This window comes from Manis pentadactyla, chromosome 3 (assembly GCF_030020395.1).
Source record: "Manis pentadactyla isolate mManPen7 chromosome 3, mManPen7.hap1, whole genome shotgun sequence".
NCBI classification, from domain to species: Eukaryota; Metazoa; Chordata; class Mammalia; order Pholidota; family Manidae; genus Manis; species Manis pentadactyla.
In genome coordinates, this window is record NC_080021.1 from 23369276 (window position 1) to 23390496 (window position 21221).

Sequence of the window (21221 nt, forward strand, 5' to 3'; positions counted from 1 at the left end):
TATGTAGTAAGGACTGTATCAATGTTTACATATATTATTATTGCTATATAATTATTATTACTACATTCATGCCATCAAGCTCTGTGGTAATCTACAGATAGCAACAAATGGACTTTGGGTGCTGGCACAAGACAGTCTGGGATGCAAATCTTAACTCTACTATCATTTCCTCTGTTAAATGGAAAAAGTAGAGCTTCAATGGTACCCTTTCAAACTCCAAATTCTTATTTATAAGAATGTGAGGAATAATAAGTTCTACTTCACAGACACTTCTATTGCCTTAGGGACAATCAAGTACAGCTTTTCTGTTTAACTCGGTGTCTGGCACATACTAAATGCTTATTAAGTCCTCATAAATGAATACATTATTTTATGAATGAAAGACAATATTTTCTCATACAGACTCACTTCCTGGTAAATTTGGTAGTCATTAATCAGATAATTAATTCTTCTGAAACCTTGAAGAAGAATGCTCCTTGTGTGAGGGCCATCTGACTAACTTTCACTAATGTCTCATTGCTTTGGTTTAGCACACCAAAGATGTGCATGATCTAAAAGAAATCATGCAAAATTGAAATGAGCTAAAATGAAAGAACACAAAATTAGACATGAAGGTACTCATTATTTTGGCCTTAATCCATGTGTGCTAGAATTTTAAAATATTCAACTTCCTAGTCAAATAGACTTTCTATAAAATGGTACATTTGCTCATCATCCTCATGTGCTCTGTACTGACATCAACAATATGCTATGTAACATTTATGTAACCTTATAACACTTAATGTGCCAGGCTTATTCTAATTACTTTATGTATAAAAAACTATTACCCTCTGATGTAGTTATTATCCCTTTAATGCCCCTATTTTACAGAGAAGGAAAATGTGGCACACACAGGCTCAGGAACTTGTTTAATGGCCTGTGGCTAAAATATGGTGAAATTAGAACCTGTACACTTAACAACTAGTTTGTAGTTGACTGTAGCAGAGAAAATGATATATGTTTACAACAATATTCCCACTTTCAGATCACACAGAAAGGCTACATTTCTGCAACTAGGTAGGGCCCAGCTGCTGAGTTCTGGCCAGAGGAATGGAGGCAATAATGATGTAACCTCCTTCCAGGCTTGGCTTTCAAAATCACCCCATGCAGTCCTCCAGCTCTCTCTTTCTCTTCTGTGGCAACCAAGGAAGCCAGGGATTCCCTGTGGGATCATCATGAGATGGAGAAGGGCTGCTCAACCAGTTTTCAACATGACATGATTAAGAAATAAACTTTACTGCATTCAACCACTATGATTTGAGGTTTCATTTATTTAGACACAGCTTAGTGTATGCTGACTAATAAAGAAATTGGTATTTTATATCATATTGCTTCAAAATAAAACAATAATAGATGGCATTGACTTCATTATTAAACAATAAAAGGGTCAATATCAGAGACTGGGGGACAGAACAGGTGTCTTTAGCTTGTAGTTTTAGAAGAAATGGATGAATGGATTGGGAGCACTAGTGTTGGCTATTTATTGGCTGCCTTTGGCAAGGTTATTACAAAAACATCAGGAAAGAACTGGCTGTTTATAAGTAGAATTGAAAGAGAAATAGAGTCCAGAAGTTGGGGGTCTTGCTATGTTAGAAGATGCCAAATTGTTAAAGAAGACACATCAGAAGACATTCAAGAAGAACATCTAATAAAACTTATTAGTTGAATAAAGTGATCTATCGCAAACATCAGATGAAGAATGTAGACTTCCAGTGGCCTCAACAAGATGACCATGGACTTGAGAGTGGGAATGGGACAGTCACAGATTAAGAAACAGAGGAATACATCAAGTTTCAGAATTCTTCCTACCAAAGAACTCTGTGTGTGGCTACTGGCACATGGAGCCGAAAGCAAGATCAGAAACCTATGGATTTTTGAAGAGATTTCATTGCTAGAGAAACCACAGCTCTGGTGTAAAAAGTCCTTGGACTGTATGAGACCTAAAACAATCTTTAGGTCCCAAACTTTTGAGGAAAAGAGTCAGGCTTCCAAGGCTTCCAACAGCCCCAAAGGAAAGCATGGTCTCTCCCACCCACATCAGATGTGGCCAAGGAGAATAATGAACAAGGAGAGACTTCCCTGTAGATAGAACGAAAGAGGTGGGTCAGCAGAATAAAAAAGTACCCACACACTTATTCCCCAGCCTGGACAATTTTATGTTCTTAGAGGGGCTAATGGCCTTGTTGAATTGCCAGTTACAAAACGTGTCAATTTACAGCAATATGTTGCGTTAAGTCATTAAGAAAAAGCCCTTTTAATGCCAGGACTCGCCAATGAATATGCTAAGAGAGATTAAATGCCATTTTATATTTTCCTTGTCAGGAGCCCAACAAGCCTCCTCCACGTTCCATTCTATAATACACAGTGTCTCAAGGTTATCTTCCAAAAATCCTATTATCCCCAACATCCCCTCCTGCCTGAGAATTTCTGTGGCTTCCCACTGCTTGTTATGCCTCCTGGGCTTTAAGGCTTTTTCCAGAACATGGCCCAGCATGGAGACAATGGGCTGTGGTGGAAAGAGGATGTGTCTGGGAGTTGAGAAGACCAATGATTCCATTCTACCTCTGTCATCTTTGTATTTCCTTAATTTCATCATTATAAAATGGAGATATAATCCCTAACTCACAGGGTTTTGGGGAGGAATTATAGTAGCTACTGTCTTTAAAGAACTTAATTTCTGGCACTCAGGTGATCAGTGAATCTAGTTTAATTTTTCCCAGTTAAAATTTGCCCACCAAGGCTTATAATCTTACAATCACTACAGAGAAAGTAAGCTTTTAAAGGAATTGGAAAGAGTATTTCAACCTGGGGCAGGATAATCAAGTTGACCTCATGAGGAAAATGTTTGAAGGGCATAGAGAGATGGCTGAGTCAATAGATGTGGTGAGCATTACACTCCTATAGAAGAGATAAAACTGAATCTGACACAGAATTGCTGGAAGGTGCCAAAATATCATCCATGCCAGTTCAGTATCACTGGTTCAGTTCTACAGTGGATTATCAAAGCATCTTTTGTGTCAGGCCTTGTGCATGCCATTGGAGGGCTTGATTCTCAAGAAGCATGTGATTCAGTATCTGAAGTACGGCATACTGGGATAAACACTATATATGTAAAAAAAAAGAAAAGCCCTTTTCACTTCAAGGACGCACACTTGATTAAAAAAAAATAGACAATAAGATCTCTATGGACGTTACAGCAATTTGTGGGAGTTACTTTTTGGAAAACTGTAATTGCTAGTTCCTCATTTGGGAAATTTCTAGTAATTATCAAAACACTCAGGGAAACTGAAACTTCAGTGCCTATGAAGGTGACACAGACACATCAGGGTTGATTTCTAGCTGGCAGTTATATCCCCACAGTCTTACCCAAGCTTGATTTCTGTGGGAGGCAGTAAGCACAGCCTTGTTTACTGGACTGAGGCACTCAGAGCAGTGTGCCAAGGAGATGCGGTGAGTGCAAAGGAGAAATTTGGCCTGTATTTCTTTATCACTACTTTTACTTAACTGCCTGGTAGACACATTGCCTGATATTAAAATCAACACATTCTATTGCAGATTAGATGGTGACATTTAGATGAATTTTTGAGATAAGATATGGAACTGCAAATAAATCTATTTTTGTAACATTGACATACTTCAGCTTCCCTGGGCTGAATCACTTGGCAGAGATAAGTTTGCGTGTCTAAATTAACTGAGAAACTGGATGGTGAGAGAGAACAGAAGGAAAGAAGGGGTGTAGGAGGCATTTTAAAATTTGTAAGATAGGTATTGGTGCCTTCTGATATTTGTATCTAAAAACCCACTGGTCTTAGGCACTGGATTGAAGAACAAAATTCAGACCTATGATTTGTAAGGATGAATATTCCAAACAATTATAATATATTATTGATCAATTAGTAGATAATGTTAATATTTTATTATATTATTATACATCATTATACATATCACTTTTGAAGCATATGTCTATGATGTCAGGGTCTTGTGGAAATATTCCAAAAATGTTTCTTAAGGATTGAGGATCACAGGCAAGTTTTCTGAGACCTGAAATGCCAGGATATGCCAGTGGGCAGGCAGCACTCTTGAATTGCTCTAGCAATTTAGAAAGCTCCTGAAGTTAGGAATGGTATCTTGTCCTTTGTATCTGTCAAACCCAGCTCTGCACAATTGGTAGTTCCTTCTTCACCTATGAATATATCTGCTGCTCTTCTGTAAAAACATCTGTAGCTATTTTGTAAACACAGCTCTCTTGTTTTAGAGAATTTCTTCTGGTCATACCTTTTAGTTTTCTATGAAAACTCTCCTGTTCCATCTTGGGTTCACATCCCATTGCCTCACACCTGGTATCTGCTGTTCTGCCTATGTCTTTAGGCTGATGCCCTTTTAGGACTGGTTGTTGACTGTTTGCTACCTTTCTAATTTTGAAGCTCTTCCAACTTCCTTATCTTATGCTGGTTCCCAGAATCCATAATAGGCCTTCATCAGCCTCAGCTTGCCAAAGAAGAGAGTTTGGACTCCACTCTCTGTGCTGGATTTTTTTGTTTGAGCTCCAGTTCCATCTCTACCTGGTTCCACCAAGGTCAGAGTTGAATTTTAGAGCAACAGCTGGATACTTTACCCCCTGGCTTCTGGTTGGAATTGGCCAATGGGAAGCACTTATGTAGGAACAGAGAGCAGTGAGGGACCTGAGTTCAGCTAATGATCTCTCCAGACCTCTCCCTGCCTGGCAGCAGGTTGGTTTCTTCCTGCTAAGGCCATAGCTTCTGCCAGGTCGCCGTCACACATAGTTCTCTCCAGGTCTGGCAACCTGTCCATCACAAGGGCCCTTCAGGCCCCACTGTTGCTTCCCTACATGTTTCATTACCCTTGGATGGTTTCCCTTAACTCTGACTTCACCTCTGTAAAAGGTTTCCCTTTTTGACTCCTCAGTTACTTCATTTACATGTGCCATCTCTTTCCTGTAAGGAGCCTGGTTACAGCAGTTCCTAAAATGCTGCCTTGAACATATAGGACCAGGGGGCACCTGGACATTCAGATGCTATTCTTGGATTCACCATTCCTAAGATAGTTACTGAGCAAACACGTATCAGTAACTTATTCTATCCTGGACACTTTGCCTTGGGCTACAGAGATCAATATGGTATAATCCCTGCCCTCAACAGAAAATGCCATGACAGGAATATGTAGAGCTGTACTGACAGACAGCAGTTGGGAGAAAGCCCTGAGGGCCTTTAGGAAGCTGAGATGTGTGAGCTACATTCCACTGGTGGAGTGAAAGATCTCTAAGCAGACAACAGGGAACCGGACACAAAAGCAACAAACACAAGTTAGAGAGAGGAACCTGTTGTGGAAACTTCTAGTACATGTGTAGATTTGGGGTGTGTACCTGGAAGAGGGCAGTAAATGGAGAAGCTGCTATGTAGGCAACAGCCATCTGACAAAGAGTGCCTATTCATTCATCAAATATCTAAGTTTCATAATATGTTATCTCATGAGTATAATTCATTTATTATATTTATTCTATAGTAGTACAAGGGCAGGATATAGGATTGCAGGCAAGACTTTTGTGGCTTTATAATTGCAAAAGTTAGAAAATCATTGCCATCATGGAATAAACGATGTTTTATTTTTAAAATTAAATAAAAGCAACATATCCTGTTACATATATCACAGTAATAAGAGAGAAAGATAGGAGCTGTTTAAAATGGCTGGAGAATAGATTTTCCCATCTAGAATACTGTTTCTATGGCAAAGGCACTTAGATGTTTCAGAATGCCAAGCAAAAGAGTTGACGTCCTCACCGCATGGCCATGCTTCCCTCCAGCGGCACTCACAGTGTCCTTTAAGGAGATGCCGTGCTCTCCATCTTCCCATCACACTCCATCCCAGGATCATATAACTCCAGGCCAGGGGACCGCAGTTGTCTCACTCATGTCATTTTTTTCCTTTTCTCAGTCAGAGCAGTTGCCTCTCAAGGTCTTTTTAGAGTTTTCATCACGTTTGACATTAAGTGTTTGCAATCAGATCCCCCTGGAACACTCTGTCTCTATTCGAATCATTTCCTTTATGTGATGCTGTATTTTTCCTTGCCTTCTGAGGGACAGAAAAGAGAATAGTCCTCAGAACTCTTAAAACATCCATTTATTCCTTTTGAGGAATGGATGAGATGTTCCTGAGTTCAAACCTATTCATGACTTATGGAGGTGTTGTGAAACTACTCTTTTTGTACTTTTTCCTCTTTTCCATACATCCATCAATATATGAACCATATTACAGACAACAATCTCAGAAAAGTTAAGTGAGTGGTAAGCAGTCATACAGGTCACAAGTAGCAAAGCAATAGTAAGAACTCTAGGGCTTCCAAATATGGCCTTTTCCTTATGGCGAGACAGAGTAGTGCAGTAGTTAATAATGTAAACACCGCCTGCGTTGAAATCCCAGCATGGTGACCTTAGGGATGTTACTTAATCTCTGTGCCTCAATTTGCTTATTGATAAAATGGAGATAATAAGAGTATGTGCCACACACATAGGGTTCATTTGTGGATTAAATTAAAACCACATGTAAAATGCTTAGCATAACACTCAAATTATATCAGTTATTATTATTATTTTGAATGACAATGCCTCAGCCCATTCTTGATCAGTTGTTTCAACTCTGCTTTTTACAGGCAAACTTCCCGAGAACATTTTCTATATACACCATCTTTTCCTCTTGGCAGCCCATTTCCCCATCAATCTAAATTGACTTTGTCTTCTGCCTTCCTCATACTACAGAGACTTCTTTTGCTAAGTTCCCTGTTACTTCATGTTGACAAATCCAATATATTTTTTAATCATTGTTTTTTTTTACTAGAATCCTCAGAGACAGTCAATAAAGTTTACTGCCCCCTTTTCCTGAAACATTCCTGATTTTATTACTAGTCCTTTGACCACTCTTTATCAGTGTTCCTCAAGAAACCATACCCTTTCCTTCCCCCCAACCCTTAAATAGTAGAATAATTCAGATCTCAGCCCTTGGATATCTGCTCTTCTCACTCAGCAATCGTACTTTAAGCAACCTCACCCATTTTTGTACTTTCAAATCCTATCTCTATGCCCAAGACTGTTGTGCAAAGTGCCTAAGAGAACATAAATGGGAAATGGCTATGTCTTATGATGCTCAGATGAAGCAAAATTGCAAAGTTAGCTAGCAGAGAAGAATTTCAAGTCCTGGAATGTGGTCGTTAGGTATATATGACCGTATACAAAACTTGCTGAGTTTCAGAATTACTGTCTTATATAGCAGCATATGCCATTTCTGACAAGACCTTTTGAAAAGGAAGAAACTTAATTGCTCAGAACTTCTCAGACATATTATACTTCTCACCTCATGTGGAGCTGCTGAATGTTGCTACTGTTTTGAGTGAATTCTAGTGAGCAATAGGAAGGAAACTGGCTCAGATGTATAATTTGGTAGATTTCACTCTTAATAATTAGTAAAGCATTGGTGAGTTTTGTTTCTTCAGTCCTTGAATTGATTCCTGATTTCTTTGAGCTAAGTCTAAGATGTTTTAGCATCATGAGCTGGATGGTAAAATAGATCTAAAAGCTTATGCGGAAAGAGAAGAAACAAGGATAATACAGCACCTCCCTCACGTCACAGTGGGCTAGTGCTATAGTGCTAAGCCTGGTACATAGTAGAAAAAGAATCAAAGACTTATCGGAAACATTCCACTAATGAGAAATAAAAGAGAAATTTATGCTGATGGATTTTAAAGGAGCTGGGTTAGAGAATACTCTTCATTTTCCTGAAATAGTGGGAAAGATCAGGTTTAGTAGAGAGGCCGGATGCTGAGAAAGTGAACACAGAACTAGAAAGCAGAAGCCCACATCTCCCTGGAGTGCACAGTAAGTCGAAGGGGCAGTGCATGGGACTGCTGATCACACAGACGATGAGGTCATGGCAGAGGCCCAGTGCCCACCAGGCACCTTTAGGGAAGATGTAGTTGATTAAACATTAAACATGAGATTTCTGAGGAAGTTCCTGGAAGACCAGGGATACAGAAAATGATCAATGATCAAATGTGACAAAGACTCAAAGATTTAGTCTCCTGAGACTTCCAAAGTCCAATGGGTATCCCAGGTTCTGCCTGTCTGGGACTGAATATTCTCCACATTATCCTTTACCACAGCCCAGTTTCAGCCGAGAACTTCCAGTAGGAGTATGATAAAAAGTGTTTGAGACTGAAGCTGGACAATATACCTGTAAAAATGGATTTCGGTCAGGACAAATATTTCTAGGAGCTGAGATACCAGTTAGGGTATTAGCTTGTGTGGTTTTGTTGAGTTGAAGTGGATGTTAATGAACTTGATGGGAAGGAGATTCACTAGAACAAAGGCTTAACCGAAGATCCCCTGTGGGCATTGAGTGCATAAACCTACATGAGGGTGGGTTTACTTCCAGTGATATTTGTACAAAATAAGATGAATCTGTCTTCTGCTGTTCATCATTGGGTGTCAGTGCAAGAAGCCATGTTAACAGTAAAGGAATTAATGATCTATAACCCCCATAGCTCTTGGTAATCATTCTTTGACACAGGGTGAGGACATTTCCCAACGACTATGACTAGAAATTCCCAGGTAATAATGGGCCATAAGGATCAAGTTAAGTGCAAGGATATTTCAGAATCCCAAGCAGCAAATTATTTCAGAGTATTGCAGACAATTTGATGGTACAGATTTCCACTATAAGGAGCTTGCATACCGGGGCCCAGATATTGTGTAATTTCTGTCCATATGGAACTGATGGTTTATCTGGGTTTCACTGGATGTCAGGTGTAGGTCACCAGGAAAAAATAAGACAAGGAAACACATCCTTTGCTCATGTATAATTTCATCCTGCAAATATTACCTTGATAATTCATAAAGGCATGAGTTGGAGAGGCCAGAACATAATGCTTAGGGAGCTCCTCATTTTTTTGAAAATGTAAGGGAAACTTAAAACACAACTTTTTAAAAGAGAAGGAGAGGGTAATCCCACCCCCAATGAGATAGATTATCTGAGGAAAGAGGAGTTTAGTTATTTTTTCTCTTGCATCTTCAAAGGTGGAGCCACAAACATATATATTTACCCTCTGCCTTATTCTTTTTTAAATAAAATCTATCTATATAGGGGTGTTTAGTATTAGGAAACCCAGGAGAAATATTTCCAAGCTTCTTAAAAGACTGTGCTTTTTGGTATTTCATTCCAGTGTCTCAAAATGTATTTTTTGATACATCAAATTATCTCCCTTTCCTCAAGTGTAGTGAACAAAATTGGAACTAGCTGTTTGCATTTGTTCACTCTATTCTTTAAGCCCTGAGATCAGTTAGGGCAAAGGTAATTTACCTATTCTGTGGAAAAGAGAATAGTGGTGCTTTTAAGTACCAGGATAAAAATCCTTCATCCAGCCTGGATCTTGAGTCCCTGGGAAGTGCCAAGGTCAACAAAGTCAAAGACAGTCATGCAAAACAATAGATTTGGGGAAAATATTTTTAGACATAAAAATTTCCAGGAAGCATCCAAAAACACATTTGCTTCTCCTGGTAAGCTTCTCCAGAATCACCTTCTGTGGTTGATTTAGGAAATATCATGAAAAACTGTGATCTAGTAAGGAAGAGTCTCACATAATTCTATATTATGTTGACTATCCTTAGTGAAAATATTCACCTAGACTTACTTGGATTGAAATTGAATATGTTTTGCAATTATGTCTCCCCTTACCTCATCTTTCCAATGTTGGGAGCCACACAAAGACAACAAGATGGCCACAGTTCATGAGGTTCCTGCTTCACTTCCTGGAGATTAGCTGCGAGCCCGCGCGCGCCAAGAGATACTCTTCTCCCCCTCCTTCCCCATTATCATATACCAATCAGAATGTAACTCGCTGCGCCATCCCTGCTATGCAGCCAATCCCCTGCTTACAAGTATCCTATGGCCCACTCTGCCCCTGAACACTGGTGTATATCTACCCCCGTCTTACAATAAAATTTGAGGGCTTGATCAGAATACTGTCTTGCCTTCGCTCTTCTCTCGCCCCCATTTTCTTTCAGGTCGGATCCCCCTCGTCCCCACAAATAACTAGGTCCCGCTGGACGGGACAAGTGGCGCCCAACGTGGGGCTCGAGGCGCGGATCCTTCGCAGGCGGACCCCCGAGTAAGATATCGTCTGGCCAGACCCCTTCTTGATGAAACAATAGGAGACGCCTTTCGCCGCTCACGGAAGTCGTCGTCCCTGGTGAGTACCGGCCGCCTTACAAGAAAATGGGAACTAAATTAAGTAAAGAAGCGGTCTTCATAAGAGACCTAAAAAGTTCACTTAGGGAGAGAGGAGTTCGAGTTAAAAAGAAAGACTTGGTAAAGTTTTTTATTTTTGTTGATGAAGTCTGTCCGTGGTTTATCATTAATGGCCCCGAAATTCATCCTAAAAAATGGCAGAAAGTAGGTAGAGATTTAAATGATTATCTTATCAAAAACGGCCCTGACTCTGTTCCTGTTTCAGTATTTTCCTATTGGGGTCTTATCAGAGATATTGTTGAAAATACTGACCCTGATAAACGTCAACTCTTGTCAGTGGCAGAATATTGCCTCCGCCCCCTATCTCGGGCGGCCTCAAAATCGTCTCTTTCGAGTGATCCCCCTGCCCCAAAATCAGCTAAATCCCCCTCCCCTAGTCCGACACCATCTTTGCTCGGTGCCCTCCATGATACCCCTCCCAAATGTTGCATTTATCCGCCTCTCCCTCGAGATTCGGACTTTGTCGATACACAAAAGGTTTTTCCAGTCGTGACTAAGAGCCAAAATGGCGAGCCTTTAGATCCGAGAGACGCGGCTGAACTAGAAGACGAAGCGGCCAAGTATCACAACCCAGATTGGCCTCTTGCCGCCCCGTCGCTTAACCCCCCTTCTTACACACCCCCAGTTTTGAAAAGAGCCTCTTACACTCCCTCTATTCAGCCTCCCAATGTTTGCGCCCCGGCCTTTTTGCCCCCGTCGGCCCCTCCGCTACCCCCTCCGGCTCCCGGTCCTGTTAGCCCCCCTACCAGCACTGAAGACCTAATAGCACAGATAGTAGAACAAAGAATAACTTGCCATCTCCAAAAATTAGTTGTCTCCCAACCAGTTCGTCCCGCATTATATTCGCAAAGGGGCCTCTCTAAGAAACCGCTTACAGCCACAAAACCTAAAAAACAACCTAAAAAACTGCTCTTTCCTGTTCTTACCCGGGCCTCCGCCCGCTCTGGCCCCACCTCCACAACACATAGTCCGGAAGAGGGCGATCTTGAAAGCGACGGCGAAGACGCCCCTGCTGCTCAGGAAATAGAAAGTGAGGGAGAGGAGCAGGCTGAGCCAGAGCCGGCCGAGCCTGCTGATGGCCCTAGAGAATTTCACAAAATCCATTTCAAAAGCTTAAAAGAGCTGAACGCGGCCGTTAAAGCTTATGGCCCCAATGCCCCTTTTACCCTTTCTGTTCTTGATTCGCTGTCTCAAGGAGGACATTTACTCCCAGGTGAATGGCTGCGTATAGTCCAGGCTGTGCTTACCCGTGGTCAGTTTTTAACTTGGAAGGCAGATTTTGCTGACCGCTGTCAGACCATCGCTGCTGCCAATGTAAAAGACCCTCATTCCCCAACAGCGTCCTGGACTTTTGATAAGCTTACGGGACAGGGCAGATATATCTCTGAAACCAGGCAGCAGCGCCTTCCCCTTGGTCTTTTATCTCAAGTGAAAGATGCCGCCTTGGGCGCTTGGATATCACTCCCTGCTTCCGGGACTGCTAACACTCCTCTAACTAAGATCACTCAAAGCTCGCAAGAAGACTATAGCGAATTTGTTAGCAGACTGTTAGAGGCCGCCGAAAGGACCCTTGGTTCCGCGGCTGCCAATGATAAGATTGTAAAACAGCTAGCCTATGAAAACGCCAATTCGGCATGTCGAGCCGTCCTCCGCGGTAAGACTCGAGACAAAACTCTTGATGAAATGCTGAGAATGTGTAGAGATGTCGATCCTTTTACATCCAAAGTCCAAGCCCTTTTAGCTGTAGGTGCCGCTGTTCAAACTCCCCCGGCTTCTTATCCTCCTTCCTTCCCCAGGGGCGCACCGCCTATGCGTAACTGCTTTAAATGTGGACAGCCAGGCCATTTCGCTCGCCAATGCCCTACCACAGCTCCTCCTCCTAGAGTTGGGTCAGTCCCCGGTATTTGCCCTCGCTGCCATAAGGGGCGGCACTGGGCCAAAGAGTGCCGTAACAATCCAACAAATCCTTTTTACAGTACCACAAATCCTTTCACCCCCCCTTTTCAGGGAAACGGGCTGAGGGGCCAGCCCCGGGCCCCCCAGCCAATTCCATTTCAGCCGGCCTCGGGGAACAGCCTAGCTGTAGCACTCCCGCCCTCTATCGGGCCACACCCGGGAGTGCAGGACTTGACCTCTGTGCCTCCTCCTCAACAATATTAACGCCTGAAGAGGGAATTACAATTATTTCCACAGGAATTTATGGCCCACCTCCCAAAGATACTTATTTTCTAATTTTAGGGCGAGCTTCCACCACAATAAACGGCCTTATTGTCCACCCTTCCTTAGTTGACAATGACTATACTGGAGAAATAAAAATTCTTGCTAGTGCCCCCCAGTGCCCTGTCAGCATTATGAAAGGTCAGCGCCTTGCGCAGGCGCTCCCCCTCCCTTTAAGTACATCTCACCCTGCTATTCATAAGCAGCGAGGCTCCTCTACCCCAGGTTCTTCAGACTTATATTGGATCCAAGCTATTACTAAAGAACGCCCCACTCTTAAACTTAAGATCCAAGGAAAAGTATTTGAAGGAATTTTAGATTCGGGGGCCGACTCTACGGTCATATCTCAGGCTTCATGGCCCTCCAGCTGGCCCTTACACGCTTCCTTGACCCATCTACAAGGAATTGGGCAGTCAAGAAACACCTTACAGAGCTCACAGTTATTAAACTGGGAAGATGAAGAAGGAAATACCGGATTCATTCAACCCTTCGTAGTTCCTGGGTTGCCGGTAAATCTTTGGGGAAGAGATATCCTTTCTCAAATGAAGGTCATCATGTGTAGCCCTAATGAAGTTGTAACACAGCAGATGCTTTCACAGGGTTACCTCCCTGGTCAGGGGTTGGGCAAACTAAAACAGGGAGATCCCAACCCGATACTGGCCACGCCTAAGATAGACCGCTCAGGTTTAGGGTTTGAAAAACATTTTTCGTAAGGGCCGTTGCTCCTCCTGCACTCCAGGCAGACAAGATTACTTGGAAAAGTGATGTTCCTGTCTGGATCGATCAATGGCCCCTTACCACTACAAAATTAAATGCAGCCATAGAGTTAGTGCAGGAACAGCTGGCTGCTGGACATATTGAACCTTCTACATCCCCTTGGAACACCCCAATCTTTGTAATCCAAAAGAAATCAGGCAAGTGGAGGCTCCTACAAGACCTCAGGGCGGTTAATAAGACTATGGTCTCTATGGGCGCATTACAACCGGGAATTCCCTCTCCAATAGCCATCCCTAAAGGGTATGTCAAATTAGTAATTGATCTAAAAGATTGCTTTTTCTCCATACCTTTGCATCCTGATGATTGCAAACGTTTTGCCTTTAGTATACCCATTACCAATTGTGTAGGGCCTTCTCCCCGGTTTCAGTGGAGAGTTCTCCCACAAGGAATGGCCAACAGCCCCACTCTTTGCCAAAAGTTTGTAGCCCAGACTATAGACCCCTTTAGGTTGCTCTTCCCCACTTTGTATATTATCCATTATATGGATGATATTCTTCTTGCCGGTCCTGACCAGCAACAGCTCTATGCGGCCAGTCAACAGCTAGTCACTGCCCTCCGAGATCGAGGACTACAAATTTCCCCAGAAAAAGTCCAGGTCCACCCCCCCCAACTTTTTTTAGGTTTTGAGTTATTTTCTAATAAAATCCTCACTCAAAAAATTCAGTTAAAGAGAAGCTCCTTAAACACTCTTAATGATTTTCAGCGTCTGCTAGGAGACATCAACTGGCTCAGGCCTTATTTAAAGCTGACCACCGGAGAGTTAAAGCCCTTGTTTGATGTCCTACGTGGAGACCCTGATCCTTCCTCCCCCCGCTCGCTTTCATCAGAAGCACAAAGGGCTTTAACCATTGTAGAGCAGGCTATTTCTGAACAGACCATTAGCTACTTCTCTCCACATCTAAGTTTGTGGCTGCTCATTTTCCCTACCCCCTTCTCCCCTACAGGAGTCCTTTGGCAAAACCATCCACTATTTTGGGTTCATTTGCCAGCCTCCCCCCCTAGAGTCTTAGCTACCTATCCTCAATTAGTTGCTGCCCTCTTACGTTTAGGCCGAGAGGCAGCTCTCAAGTTGTTTGGGAGAGACCCTGAAGTTATAACCCTCCCATACAATACATCTCAATTACAATGGCTTATTCAACATGATGATGATTGGGCAATTAGCTGCACCTCCTTCCAGGGGACAATAGACAATCATTACCCTGCAGACAGATTAGTCCAGTTCCTTCAAAAGACCCCGGTTGTCTTTCCCAAGAGGACTAAAACCACGCCAATTGCTGGGGCCGTAATGGTGTTCTCTGATGGGTCCTCCTCCGGTATAGCCGCTTTCAGTATTAATGGGCAAGTTACTCGAATACAGACAGACCTCTCTTCTGCACAACTTGTTGAACTAACTGCAATAATCAAAGTTTTTGAGCTTTTAATAGATGCCCCCTTTAACCTTTACACTGACAGTGCCTATGTAGCAACCTCTGTTCCCCTATTAGAGACAGTGCCTTACATACGTCCCTCTACAAATGCTTCCCCCCTATTCGCAAAATTGCAAAAATTAATTCTAAACCGCGATGCCCCTTTTTTCATCGGGCACATACGCGCTCACACTGGCCTTCCAGGGCCGCTTGCCAAAGGCAATGACAGAGTTGATCTGGCGACTCAATTAGTAGCCTCTGTCACGTCAGACTCACCCTTGGCTGCAGCCCAACGGGCTCATGAACTACATCATCTCAATGCTCATACTCTTAGACTCAAATTTTCAATCACCCGAGAACAGGCCCGCCAAATAGTTCGGCAATGTCAAGGATGTCTAACTCTCCTCCCAGAGCCTCATAACGGAATCAACCCCCGGGGGTTGGTTCCAGGAGAGATATGGCAAATGGATGTCACTCATTACCCTCCCTTTGGTAAATTAAAATATATCCATGTGTCTATTGACACATGTAGTGGTTTCCTATGTGCATCCTTGCAAACGGGAGAGGCAACTAAAAATGTTATTACCCATGTTCTCTCATGCCTGGCATATCTACCACCACCTAAAATCTTAAAAACTGACAATGGGCCTGGATACGCCAGCTCTAGCTTTAAACAGTTCTGTGCGCAGTTAGGTATTAAGCACATAACAGGAATTCCCTATAATCCCCAAGGCCAAGGCATTGTTGAAAGAGCCCACTTAACCCTTAAAAACATGTTATTCAAACTTCAGTCGGGGGGAGAAGTACTCTATCCGAAAACAGGTAATGCAAAGACACTCCTAAATCATGCACTGTTTGTTCTTAATTTCCTTACTTATGACTCCGCGGGTAAAACCGCTGCTGATCGCCTTTGGCATCCCTCCACGGCAGATAATTATGCACAGGCTATGTGGAGAGATCCGATGACCAACACATGGCACGGGCCTGACCCTGTGCTCATATGGGGGAAAGGACATGCTTGTATATATGATGCTAAGGCACAAAATGCCCGATGGCTCCCAGATAGGCTCATTAAACTCCTAGACACAAATAGAGGCAAAAACAATAATAATTCCAGTCCAGGGCATATTAACCCCTGAGAAGCCTTCCCTTTCTGTTTATTTTCAGGAGGCAAAAATGAAGATTTGTACACTATTGACCCTCGTCATGACCTTTCGCCCCGTTTGGACCCATCAGATTTTCAATTTCACCTGGACAGTCACCAGTGAAGCAGGAGACGTCGTTTTCAGTTCTTCTACCTTAGCAAGTTCCCCCCCATGGCCTGTTCTTGCCCCTGACCTCTGTGACTTGGCCGCTGGAGCTTCTGCAGCCTGGGGGACCCCAGACATTTACTTTCCTTTTTCCACCTCCCCTGAGACCTACCCTGAGGGACAATCTACCACCTCTCCTGGGTGTAACAACACCCCTAGGAGAACCTACCTCAGAGAAACAGAATTTTATGTTTGCCCGGGAGCTCATAGAGATCGAGCCCTTAACTATAAATGTGGATATAGAGACTCCTATTTCTGTGACTCCTGGGGGTGTGAGACTACAGGAGATGCTAGTTGGAAGCCTAGCTCCACCTGGGATTATATAACTGTAAGTAGGGCTTGGAATCCCAAGCCTAACTCAACTGTTACCCCAGAATGTCAAAGCACCCAATCCACAAGGGGGCGATGTACACCGCTCTCCATTGCCTTTACTGACAAGGGAAAAAGGGCCCCTATTGATGGATGGCTCAGGGGACATGAATGGGGGCTAAGGCTTTATGTTTCAGGAAAGGACCCTGGGCTCACTTTTAAAATCAAATTAATTCGATCCATTCCAAACGCCAACAAGCACGTTGTCCTTGGCCCTATTGCCCCTAAGGCAAGAGACCCAAGACCTTCTAACCCTTCTCCCCTGTCTACTAGTACTGTTTTCCAGGCCTTGCTCCCCCCAGTTTTACCCTCTACAGGCGAAATCCTTAAAGGCCTGGCTAATGTGACTGCAGAATCCCTTAACTCCACTGGATATAGCGAGTGCTGGTTATGTTTCTCCCCCGTTCCCCCGTTTTACGAAGGGATAGCAGTTTTAGTAAACACCTCAGCAGACCTCATACTTACCAATGACTCCAGCAAGACTCGCTGGTCAGACCCCTCCCGTTTTTCAGAGACCTCTCCGGGTCTCACATTGACGCAGCTTTCGGGAATAGGCCTCTGTATACATAGCCCCATCTTGCGTCTACCCCCTCAGCTAATACCCATTTGTAACAGCTCCTTCTCACCCCCGCTGTCCTATGAATTCCTTGTCGCGCCCAACGGTACTTATTTTGCTTGCTCCTTTGGCATAACGCCCTCTGTTAACCCGCGCTTGCTAATATCTAACAATGAATATTGTGTTTTAGTCATGCTCATGCCCAAGATTTCCATACATCCCACCGAAGACCTCCTTCCATATTACTCGGGCTCTACTCGCACTAAGCGTGAGCCAGTAACCGCCATTACCTTATCTGTAATATTAGGATTAGGAGCAGCTGGGGCTGGAACAGGCATTGCCTCCATAATTACTTCTAAACAACAATATTATGCTCTTAGTCAGGCTATTGATAAAGACATACAAAATCTGCAAGAAGGTTTAGACAGCCTGAAAGAATCTGTTGTCTCTCTCTCTGAGGTAGTGCTCCAAAATCGCCGAGGGTTAGACCTCCTTTTCCTGAAAGAAGGAGGCCTCTGCGTTGCTCTTAAAGAAGAATGTTGCTTCTATAAAGACAAAACAGGGTTAGTGCAAGATAGCATTGATAAAGTTAAGAAAAACCTAGAAGCCAGGCAAAAACAAAGAGAAAAGGATGAGGCCTGGTATAAAAACTGGACCTCTGCCACCCCTTGGTTAACTACTCTGATCCCCACCATCCTTGGACCCTTGGCAGGATTCTTCCTTTTAGTGTCTCTTGGCCCTTGGGCCTTAAGAAAACTGACAGTTTTTATTCGAGAGCAGGTTGACCAGCTCGTCAAGCCAGCGGTTGCTGTTCATTATCACAGACTTACAGCCTGTGATGAAGAGTCTTACACCGAACCAACCAATGCTCCCGGTCTCCGGTTCTCAACTTTACAGGCGCCTCAACCATGGTACCATCGATTCTGGCACCGTACTTAATGTGGCCCATATGCTGGTCAGCCAGAACCAGACATACCCCTAACTATGAGGGTATGGGCATCGAGATGAGTGCGAGACAAAGTACCGCAAGGGAGGGTTCTTCCTAGAACCTCTCTGGTCCTCCCTGAGAATACGCCTGGCTTGCATAGAGGTTGGTATCCATATGTACATAAAGCCTTGATATATTAAGATCAATTTGGCTTTCAGCTCTGCCTCTCCTCCCTAAAAGATACCGAGAGCATTTGCGAAATGTTACCCTGCTGGAGGAGCCAGGCCTCTATTCCCTCACTCGATTAAGGCCCACCTTTCTGAAATAAATAGAAAGGGAGGAGATGTTGGGAGCCACACAAAGACAACAAGATGGCCACAGTTCATGAGGTTCCTGCTTCACTTCCTGGAGATTAGCTGCGAGCCCGCGCGCGCCAAGAGATACTCTTCTCCCCCTCCTTCCCCATTATCATATACCAATCAGAATGTAACTCGCTGCGCCATCCCTGCTATGCAGCCAATCCCCTGCTTACAAGTATCCTATGGCCCACTCTGCCCCTGAACACTGGTGTATATCTACCCCCGTCTTACAATAAAATTTGAGGGCTTGATCAGAATACTGTCTTGCCTTCGCTCTTCTCTCGCCCCCATTTTCTTTCAGGTCGGATCCCCCTCGTCCCCACAAATAACTAGGTCCCGCTGGACGGGACATTCCAAGGCTTCGAAAATGTTTCTCTGCCTTTCTGAGCTTTTCAACATCTTTACAGAGATTATGAGACCTCTTTCTTCCCTGGGACTGATATTCTATCAGTATATTGAAGGGTGGACTGTAGACAGGTCTCACCTCCATGCCCTCTCTCAAAGGCCCACCAACCAGGTTCATACAAAGAATAAGGCTTACCTATTTGCCGGGAGCCATGCAACTCAATCTGTGTAGCAAAGCTCAGGCTGGAGGAAGACCCCCCACAAAGCAGGGGCCTTCGCAGCTGGCTCCCCCTATTACCCACCTGGATTTTGTTTTTCTCCATTATACTATTGGCTTTGCTTTTGCTTGCATTTTTGCCAAAGACTAAGCTAAACTTTGATAAGCAGCACGGAAAGGAGGAGAACATAAACTTCCCAGAAGCTTTTCAGGACAGTGCTCCTGAAGAATGGAACACACAGGGGCCAGATGGCGATCTTGGCATAGAATACCAAAACCTGCAGTTAGTCAAACATTGACCACCCCATCTCCACTTAAGTGGGAATGCCCCCCTTGTTTGCAATGCTAGTGAAATTAGTGATGGAGAGTTTTATAGGAAAATTAGAGAAATAGAGTTATAGGGGAATACTGAATGAAATAACCCTGTATGACACTTAATCAATCTTCTCATGTTTTCTTCCGTCTGCTACTTCTATAGTTTTTCTTCTTCCTTCCTAATTACAGCCCTTTACTAGAATTTGTGCCTCATATGTGAAATTACCAAGTACCATAATTCTTCCAAGTGGTAAAGATACCTCAAGACAAGTGCTGGGCATAGAAGCCATGGAACATAAATCTGCAAAGAAGTGAAAAACTAACCTTTTCAAAAAACATTACTTCTCTCTCACTTACCAGCTTTACATCTCCCTGTATGGCCCCGGAAGATGACTGGTTAGCCAGAGACGGGTAAGATTCCTCAAGGGAGGAACAACCTAAGACAGGCACAGTCGCAGGGGGGCCATCAGGTGAGAAAATGGGGGCCAACACAGGTGAGGCTTAGAACCTCACCCCCCTAGTCTTGAGAGAAATTGTCTACACCCATGGATGTTTTGTTGCCCTTGTCTGGCTTGGATTAATACCTGGTCTATAGGCACAGACCTGATCATCTATACTTGCCTTCTAACAGCACTAAATCATGCTTTCTATCTTTATCTTGCATCTACCTACAATAGAATAAATACTATGAGGGGATAAAATGTACCCATTGCATTAGAAATATAGATGATCATACCTGCCTAGCTAACTATGGTAGTAGGTGACCTGTATTTCACCCTGCGCTGACAGACTCCATAGTCACTGCTACATACTGCACGCTCCTGCGGTCACATACACTACTTAGAAACTGCGTTGCATAGAAACATAAAACATGATAGAGTACATGTTGCTAGGAAAAGTTTTGGTGAAGGAACAGAAAACGATCACCTGTCTAACACTTGACCAACCATGAATGGATTAGAAAGAAGAAAGAAAAAACCTTGCCTATACCTATTAATCAACTACCTATTACCAGTTAATTAACAGAACAATAAAAAATAATCACATCCTTGTGTAAAATGATATAAATAAAGCTGTCATCGGCACTTTGTCGAGAGACCACCTCCATCTGACTCTGTGTCCTGTCTCTCTGTGCACCAACTCCGTCTCATCTTTTTGGGCTTCACCGTCCCCCCCCCTCACCCCCTGCTGCTGGAGCTGGACTCTGGTACCTATTGATAAATTCATTTAAGGGTTCTAAAGTGAAAAACACATATGCCAAAGGGTTATACAGCTTTAAAATTGTGTGGATGCACATTAATCTGCATTATCTCCCAACTGCAGACACCAACATGGTGGTTAATTTTTGGGTTTCTGTACTTGCATTTTAATAAATTGTGAAATGTCTGCCTCAGTTCTCCTCCCTTCTCCCTGTCTGTCCCTATTTTATTATGAAACTGATGATGCACGGCAAATCCGGGTTTCACTGAATGTCAGGTGTAGGTCACCAGGAAAAAATAAGACAAGGAACATTGACCAGGTGTCAATGTTCACTTATGCACAACCACAAGGATACATTCTATCTTGGGAGGAAATGGTGTGGGTGCGTATGCATATTCATATGAGAACTTTTTGTTTTTGACTCACATCAAAGTGAGTCAGCCAAAACGGATGTGTAAATGTATTTGTAAAGATATTGTCAGTATTGATCTTCAAGAAAGGGTGATGTGGTACTTTTACAAAAAAATCCCCTTGTCCAATTTATTTTAGTATATCTTTGAAGAGATGTTATGTTGAAGAGGAAGCTGGAATAAAAATAGGATATATTTATATATTCCATCCCTGACAATGGAATAAATTTGGGCCTCAGTGTTTAGGGCTGGTGTTCAATGGGCCCAAGGGGAGGCAGTTCTGCCCTTGAGGCTAGAAACCTGATCTGTCTTCTTTTCCACTGGGTCTCCAGCCCTTATTATGGTGCCACTTAACACATGTTAAATGCTCTGTAAAATACATTTGATGAACTAATGAGCTGATGAACTCCAGCATCCACCTAAGCCATTGTTCATCCCAGAGGCTTCCTGTGCCTGGAC